This window comes from Eurypyga helias, unplaced genomic scaffold (genome assembly GCF_000690775.1).
Source record: "Eurypyga helias isolate BGI_N326 unplaced genomic scaffold, ASM69077v1 scaffold6419, whole genome shotgun sequence".
NCBI lineage: Eukaryota > Metazoa > Chordata > Aves > Eurypygiformes > Eurypygidae > Eurypyga > Eurypyga helias.
Window position 1 is genome coordinate 55,269 of NW_010272658.1, and position 8,001 is coordinate 63,269.

An 8,001-nucleotide genomic window follows, 5' to 3' on the forward strand; every position below is an offset into this window, starting at 1 on the left:
TCTATGCAAACATGCAAGTTTTTTAAACCTTTAATTGACATTTTACTTGTGGACTGAAATTTCAAAAGCTTACTGCCAACATTGTGCCTCTTGCAAGTGTTTACTACAAGGCCTGGCTGATATTTTGGACAAGCTGCTAATCCATCTTCATCATTTCAGAACTGACAGCACAGCGATTAATATTTATATTAAAAAATAAGAGAAGTACCCTTTGGCAAGAAAAAAATTGGATGCACTGTTTGGAGTGTCATCCAGAATCATTGGCAATCACAAAATATGAAGAATTTCAGAACTGCCTGGAAGAAGTTCTGAATATTTGACACTGCATTGTGAACACAGGTGCCTTTTGTACCTTCTCCTTATCTCTGTTACGCGTTTTGGTCTAAAACAGCTCTGTTTTCTACAGAAGTAACTCTTACGGGAGATAAATTGCAAACAGGCCTGGAAAGTATTTGCAAAACCGATGGTAATTGTACAGATCTGATACTTGGCAAAAAGAAGAGGATCATATATTTATATAAAAAAGAAATAATTGCTTACCATTACTAATCAGTAGTCATGGAGAGCTCAAACTGTGAAGATACTTCAAAGGCTTTTAGTCCTTCTAAATGTTATTGAAGATTTCTACTTACATGAATCACTCTCCTTTCAGAGATGCTGTGTGTATAAACTCCCAAGAGGAGTTATGTTGTTTTCTGCAAAAGCATTTGGGAAATAATCTGTTTGTCTCAGTACTGACAGTGACATTTGTATGTGATTTAGCTGTATTGTGCTTTTGATTTCAGAAGGGCCAGGATTTTATCCCTGACTACCTAATCTGGTACTTACATACAGCGGTCATCAAGGTTTCCTCCTTACTACTCATTTATTCCCCCTATACTTTCTTCTCCTTTATCATGTGCCAGAGTTGATATTTCTGAGATTACTTGTTGCACATTGCTTCTCCTCAGAAAAAATAATGCATAAAACCTCAGCCATCTTTTCAGATGGGAGGTTAAAAAAAACATTTTTTTTTTAATCCTCATCCAAACAGTATTTCAGTTCTTCACTAAGCCTTAAACATATGTTAGCACAGCAGTTTTTCGTGAGGCAAGCCTACATCCACAAATCTATTCATGTGGGTAGGATGTCCAACTGCTAATTTATGTAAAGAACCAAATTGTTGCAGCAGTGCTGGCTCAACAAGTATTTTAAAGCTACTGAAAATGGAAACTGTCATTCTTTCAACATAAAAGTCATGTTTCCTGCCAAAGGCACCCAGATACTCTACCACTTTCTCTCAGCAAGTCCTTTGAAGGATTCCACAGTATGAAGTTATTTGTCAAGAATGTGTTTGTAAAAGTAACTTCCCTGAAGTAAGAACTGTCTCGGACTTCGTCATGGGGAGTTAACAATCTGTTGCCGGTACTGATCGTTGGTATTAATCCCTGTTGTTAGGTATCAAAGCTTTAGATCCCGTGAGAGCTATGTTGGTTGACAATGAAAAGCACCTTACTTTTTATAATAGCTGGAATTTCAACAAAAAAAGAAAAAGGAAAAAAAAGAAACTACTTAAGCTGCTTCTGTCTCTCTCCTGTTCTTTTTCACAGCAATGGATTCACGCTTTTTAATCTTAAAACGACCTTTGTTGTAAGAGGGTAGTGTGCCTAAACATTAAAGGGTAGAAGGAGAAGTGCTTCTTGACAGAGAACCCTGGAGCAGGCCCGAGGCTTTCAGCCTCATCCCTTCTTCTCAGCTTGAAGTGGGAGGAGAGGGTCCTGCCGTGCCGGCAGCAGCGAGCAGGTAGATGTGTGCTGTTGTACCTTCTCTGGCTACTCAGAATTAGGAGTAGCCATCTGGCAGTGTAGGAGGTGTGCAACAGGTAAACGTCTACCACTTACCCCGGCATCTACATCCTCCAACTGCAACTGCTGTTCTCCTAAGGACTGTTCTAGAGATCAGTGGTCCTTAAAAATGGATGGGACACAGCAGATGAGGAGAAACTACAGGGTAGGTGGCAATGGGATACTCGTTTTTTAATAAATCATAATGTATCCTGATCTGATCATAAGTTATAGCCATTTCTTTCCAAAATTCATCATCCTTTACAAGATGCCATTAAAGAAAGACTGAAATCTCCTATTGGACTACTAGAAGCAGAGGATATGCTAAGTAAATATTTGGTTGATGGGAAGGGATAGGAATTCTCAGGGCAGTTCCTGGAGCTATTGATGATTTTCAGTACCTCTATTCAGTAAATGAAAGAGCTGTCTATGTCAGTTAGATCTGCTATTTCAATTGTATTTCTCAACTGGGGCTCATTTTTATACCAAAAAATGGCGAAAGAACTATATATTCCTGTTTGAAATATTAGAAAGGTAAGGCTTTCCAGGCTCTTGAAAGTAATCCGACATAGTAATCTTTAGATATGTCAAAATACAGGTTTAAAGTAACCAAAAAAGAGAGTGAATGAATGTAAGTTCTGTTGGTTTTAATCCCACGAGTATTTGAAACGGAGAAGCTGATGCTTTTCCTGAAGTGCGGCTTCTTCAGGGGTTACGCTTTCAGGGGACATTCTTAACCTGTCTTGCCCAGTGCTCCTAAACTCCTCGGCTGCAGGGAACGCCACTGCAGCGGGAGCAGTCGGCAGCGCTTGGGCAAAGCTTTTGCGTGATGTCTTTACAGGCCCACAGTGAACCACAGCTCTTCCCGCATGCCGTACGCATCTCGGGGTGTGGGAAGCAGCGACTGACTTTCCCTATGGCTGCTGATGCCGCCGAGCAGGGGAGCCAGGCTCCCGAGGTGCAAACTGCTGCTGTTCTGCGATGTGCAAGGAAGATCCCATTCCCTCCCCAGGCCATCGTACGGAATGGATGTCTGCGCGCCTGCCTGTACATTTGCCTCTGTCTGACATTAGCCCGTAGTGATCGGTACTGATTAAAGTAATTTCTGTACTGCGCTGGAATTTTTCTTTGAAGGGATACTGTCAATACAGTAAACTTATGACTACAGCAAGTGCTGAAGCCTCTGGAGATAATGAAAGAAGATACGTTTCCCAGCTTGTTTGCCGAATGGGTACGTCAGCACTCTGTGCATTGACAGTTTCCCCTTTCATCTGTATGACTATTTCTCCGCCCTCGTTAGAGAAATTAATGCTATAAAAACCTACCAAGTGCCATCCAGATGTTTTAGTGGGAATTCCTGGGAGCAGGCCCTGGAGGACAGCCATGCTAGTCCTTACCCAGGAGCCGTGTATGAGGCAAGTCCTGATTTTGTTCCCACGTTTGCTGTGTGTCTGTGTCTGCCGAGGGAGCAGCTGGAAGCACAAGTCCAGTGGAACTAAATCGTGGCGGTTATTTTGTTAACGTGGTTGTTGCTATTTTAAATTGTTCTGTGCAAACAATAACGGTATGTGTTCGTTACAAAACATCTATTGTTGGAGGTAACTTACTGGGTTTTTCTTCCTTCGTGACAAAACATCCTCCAAAACATGTGTTTGCATTGGTACATTCTGGATGTGCCTTTACATAGAGGAATTATTCTTAACTGGTTGGATTTAAGAAAGTAAGCCAAGGCATATTCAAGGGAGAACAAATAAATCTGTTTGTTCTGGGGGATAAGAGATCATATTTCTGTACAATTCATGTTAACTAAAGTGATCTTCTTGTGGTATTCCAGTCCTAATTCTGCCATAGGAAATTTTGTGAGGTATCTTACATTTCCATGTCTGTTATCCTGGATAAGACCATTCTGTTAATAATAGTATGCTTTTTCCTGCACAACAAATACCGGTTAGATTCCTGAAATCTGTCATAGCACGTGTACGGCACCGTGTGTTAAAGCCATTCATGTTACCCGCTGTTAGAGAATTATCAGCAATAAATGTCAGGCTGGGGTTACTTACCTTCTTACTTAGGAATTTAACTGTCCGTCCAGACACTTCAAATGATGCAATGCGTTTAGAGGTGAAACTAGGTAAAGCTTAAACATACATTCTGTGTTTTATTTGATGACAAACATACAAGCCTAGCCACCTTTCCCCTAAAATTTATGCCAAGATACCTATACGAATTTAAGAACTAAAAGGCATGCTGTTTTCAGGGAGTGCCAGTACCAGATGTGCCGTAAGCGCCTGCCATACTGACAGCTGAAACCCGTGACGGCGCAGGCCGTCTGCTGGGACTGTGCAATCCTCTTCAGCAGGTGCGATGCCTTTGACTTCGGGGTGCATTTGGTACCACAGAAATTTAGTTCACCTGGTGGCTGGCATGTGTTCCTTGATGACACAGAAAGAGGATAAAAGCCCCTTTTGATGCTCCTGGGCGCTGGTTCTGCCCAGACTTGCCAGGAAATTTGTACAGACTGCAGTATGCTCCTTGAAAGCACTGGGGTTATTCAGTGTTAGGCAAATTTCTATTTTACAGAAAGAGCAGGTGATATTTCACATAGTCTAGGTTCTTCAAATTTGTTCTGAATTTTCTGTACCTTTAGTATTTCTTTCTGGTGTATGTTTTGAGGACCTCTGAATTTTTTAATAGTTGGAGCTTTCCAGAGCTAAATATAGTGCCTTTACCATCTCCTGATCTGGTTTCCATTCAATTTTAGCCATCAAACTCCTTAGCATTAACTAAGTTGAAGGATTTCTGTGCATGTACAAGCATTACAAAGAACTGTGTATGTGTGTGTGTATATATATATATCTCATCATTTTTATTGTCAGTTGACAAATTCTGTTGTCTTTGTACGTTTTCATTAAGCCTTCTGCCAGGTAAACTCCAGCTTCACCAAGTTTAGTCCGAGTCAGGACAAAGGGTTAGAGGGTTTAGATGTTTAGGAGGGCTTTCTTTCTTTTGGGTTACCAGGAAGCATGAAATACATGTTACATATCTTTGAAAAGAGTTATGTGTGCCTCATTCAAAAAATACTAGTGTTCATATCCATTTTAACTTTTCTTTGTGTTGATATGTACATGGTAGTGATTATTTCTGTACTATATGCTGCGGAGTGTTTAAGATGTAGATAGAATGATTATGATGCAGCGTCAACTACAAATTTGTATTTCTTTGAAATGCTCTACCAAAATGAAAAGTCTTGAATTTTTATGAATGTAAAAATGCTTATATTTAAGAATATGGTGCTTGGTTGTTTTTTTTTTTCACTTTTACACTAGAATTGTAATCAGCGATATTTTCAGCTACCTTAGCTCCAACTTCTGATGGAAATTACATTGCTCTCTATTTACTGTAAAATGTGCTTCACGGGATAGCAGTTGTGCATTTGTTCTGTATTTTTTAAATAAAGCCGAATATCACTTGTATGTACTTCAGCTTGCAACTGCATCAGCACTAGTGTGTCAGGCATCTGGTGTCGTGACATTGTACGACCCGTAGCTCATTTAAAATAAACAACAGGATAGCTCATACGGGTTTTGTAGAGGGGGAAAAAACCCAACCGTGTTTTATGTTTAAATCTTTCGCTTTTCCAGTGGTCTGGAGACAGGGATAGTAGCAGCGGTTGTCTCATACGTGTTTCCAAGCGCTCCAGAGGTCGCTGAAGTAGAGGATAACAGCCTTTGATTTGGGCATTTTGTCTCACAGTGCCAAACCAGAGATGATGTTAGGTTTGATTTCCAGAGTGAGTAGCCCTTGGCGCTCATGGTGCTCAACTTTCTGAAGCACCAAGCCTTGTCCTGGCAGCATCCAACCTCAGAGTTGGATGTATAAACTCACTGCTGTCTCCTTTTTTTCTCTTGATTTCCAAATCATTTCCTAACATTTGATGATGTTAGGTTTGATTTTGGCGCTCATGGTGCTCAACTTTCTGAAGCACCAAGCCTTGTCCTGGCAGCATCCAACCTCAGAGTTGGATGTATAAACTCACTGCTGTCTCCTTTTTTTCTCTTTTGGGAAGAACAAAGAAACAAACAAAACAAAACAAAACAACAAAAAACCCAGCCAACTTCATCAGCTTCATAGTACTGCGGGTATATCAGGAGAATAGAAGCGTGACTCTGGGCAATGGATAGCAGCGGCCTTGACGCCAGGAACCAAGCTCCTAGGGCAAGAGTAGCCATGACTTTGGTTTTTCTTCCCCTGAGGTATACTGCAATTCTTTCATGTTATTCCCTATAACATTCTCAAGTGATGTAATAGTCACCTTGTGGTACATACAGATTTACTAAGGCTGATCTTGAAAATCTGGGTCCTGTGAAGCAATGGGAATATGGCCACTGGTTTAAATGAGGACAAGAGTCATTCTGCAAGTATCACATTTAAAGCATTGACCCGAAATACGTATTTAAGCTATCAATTTACTCAAGTGGAGAACTGGCGTCTTTACATGCAAGTTTACATTAGTTCTTCTGTTGACTGTAAATGAAAATGTAACTAGTTTGTTTTGCATATCCATTTAAAAGTAGGAAACAAGATTTGTAAAATCACTTTCTTCATTGCCTATCTGTATAGGACAAAGGTATATGTCAAATATGTCTTAAAATTAATGCAGTCTGGGTGTTATTTCCAAGTGCTATTATTGTATTTCTAAACTCTACTAATATTTGGAGCTCACTCACTGTTGGATCATTGGCCTACCTGGTGCAGGACAGGCAAAGCGAAGTTTGTAAAAATTGCAACTAGCAGTTTTGCAGGTGGTAGAAAAAACCCCCCACACTTCATCAGAAGCAAGGGCTGTGACTATTTCCAGTGCAAATTTGCAGTTCATATTACACATGGTTTCTGAGTTACCTCTGAGGTTCATTTCCTTTAAAACAGAGTGATACCCTTTTCAGTGGTATTCTAAGGAATAGATTTGTAAGGAATTGAAGTATATAGAACATGGAAGAAGGGGCTGACCACTTGGGAGGAATACAAGAGTGTTGTCAGAGGATGTAGAGATACAATAAAGAAAGCAAAGGCCTCCTTAGAACTAAACTTGGCAAGGGGAGTCAAGGACAACAAGAAAAGGTTTTTCAAGCACATTGAAGGAAAAAGAAGGTTGGAGGAAATGTGGGCCCACTGCTGAACGAAGTGGGTGCCCTGGTGACTGAGGATATGGAGAATGTGGAGTTACTGAATGCCACCTTTGCCTCAGTCTTTACTGCTAAGACCAGCCCTCAGGAGTCTCAGAGCTTGAAAGCCATAGAGGAAGTCATGAGAAAGGAAGGTTTTGCCGCAGTTGAAGAGGATTGGGTTAGAGATCAATTAAGCAAACTGAACATCCACAAACCCATGGGCCCTGATGGGATGCACCCAGGAGTGCTGAGGGAACTGGTGGAAGTCAGTGCTAGGCCACTCTCCATAATCTTCGAAAAGTCCTGGAGAACAGGAGAGGTGCCTGAGGACTGGAGGAAAGCCAGTGTGACTCCTATCTTCAGAAAAGACATGAAGGAGGACCCAGGTGCTAGGCCGGTCAGCCTCACCTCCATCCTTGGAAAGACGATGGAATAACTTGTTCTTGGTGCCATCTCAAAGCATGTTGAGGAAAGGAAGCTTATCACGAGTAGTCAGCATGGATTCAGCAAGGGGAAGTCATGCTTGACCAATCTGATGGCTTTTTATGGTGGCATCACTAGATAGACAAGAGGAAGGCAGTGGATGTGGTCTACCTTGACTTCAGCAAAGTTTTTGACACGGTCTCCCATGGCATTGTCATAGCCAAGCTTAGGAAGTATGGACTGGACCACTGGATGGTGAGATGGATTGGGAACTGGCTGAAGAAAAGCGCTCAGAGAGCTGTGGTCGATGAGGCAGTCTAGTTGGAGGCCTGTGGCTAGTGGCGTCCCCCAGGGGTCAGTGCTGGGTCCAGCCCTATTCCATATATTCATCAGTGACCTGGAGGAAGGGATAGAACGTACTCCCAGCAAGTTTGCTGACAATACCAAACTGGGAGGGGTGGCTGCTACGCCAGAAGGCCGTGCTGCCATCCAGCATGACCTGGACAGGCTGGAGAGCTGGGCAGGGAGAAATCTAATGGGATTCAGTGAGGGCAAGTGTAAAGTACTGCATCTGGGGAAGAACAGCCCCA

The 8,001-nt window shown here is 41.8% G+C and overlaps 1 pseudogene; it reads left to right on the forward strand.

Moving 5' to 3' along the window:
* The first annotated feature begins 2,652 nt into the window (after positions 1-2,652).
* LOC104515279 lies at positions 2,653-7,995 on the forward strand (annotated as a pseudogene).
* The last annotated feature ends 6 nt before the right edge of the window (positions 7,996-8,001 follow it).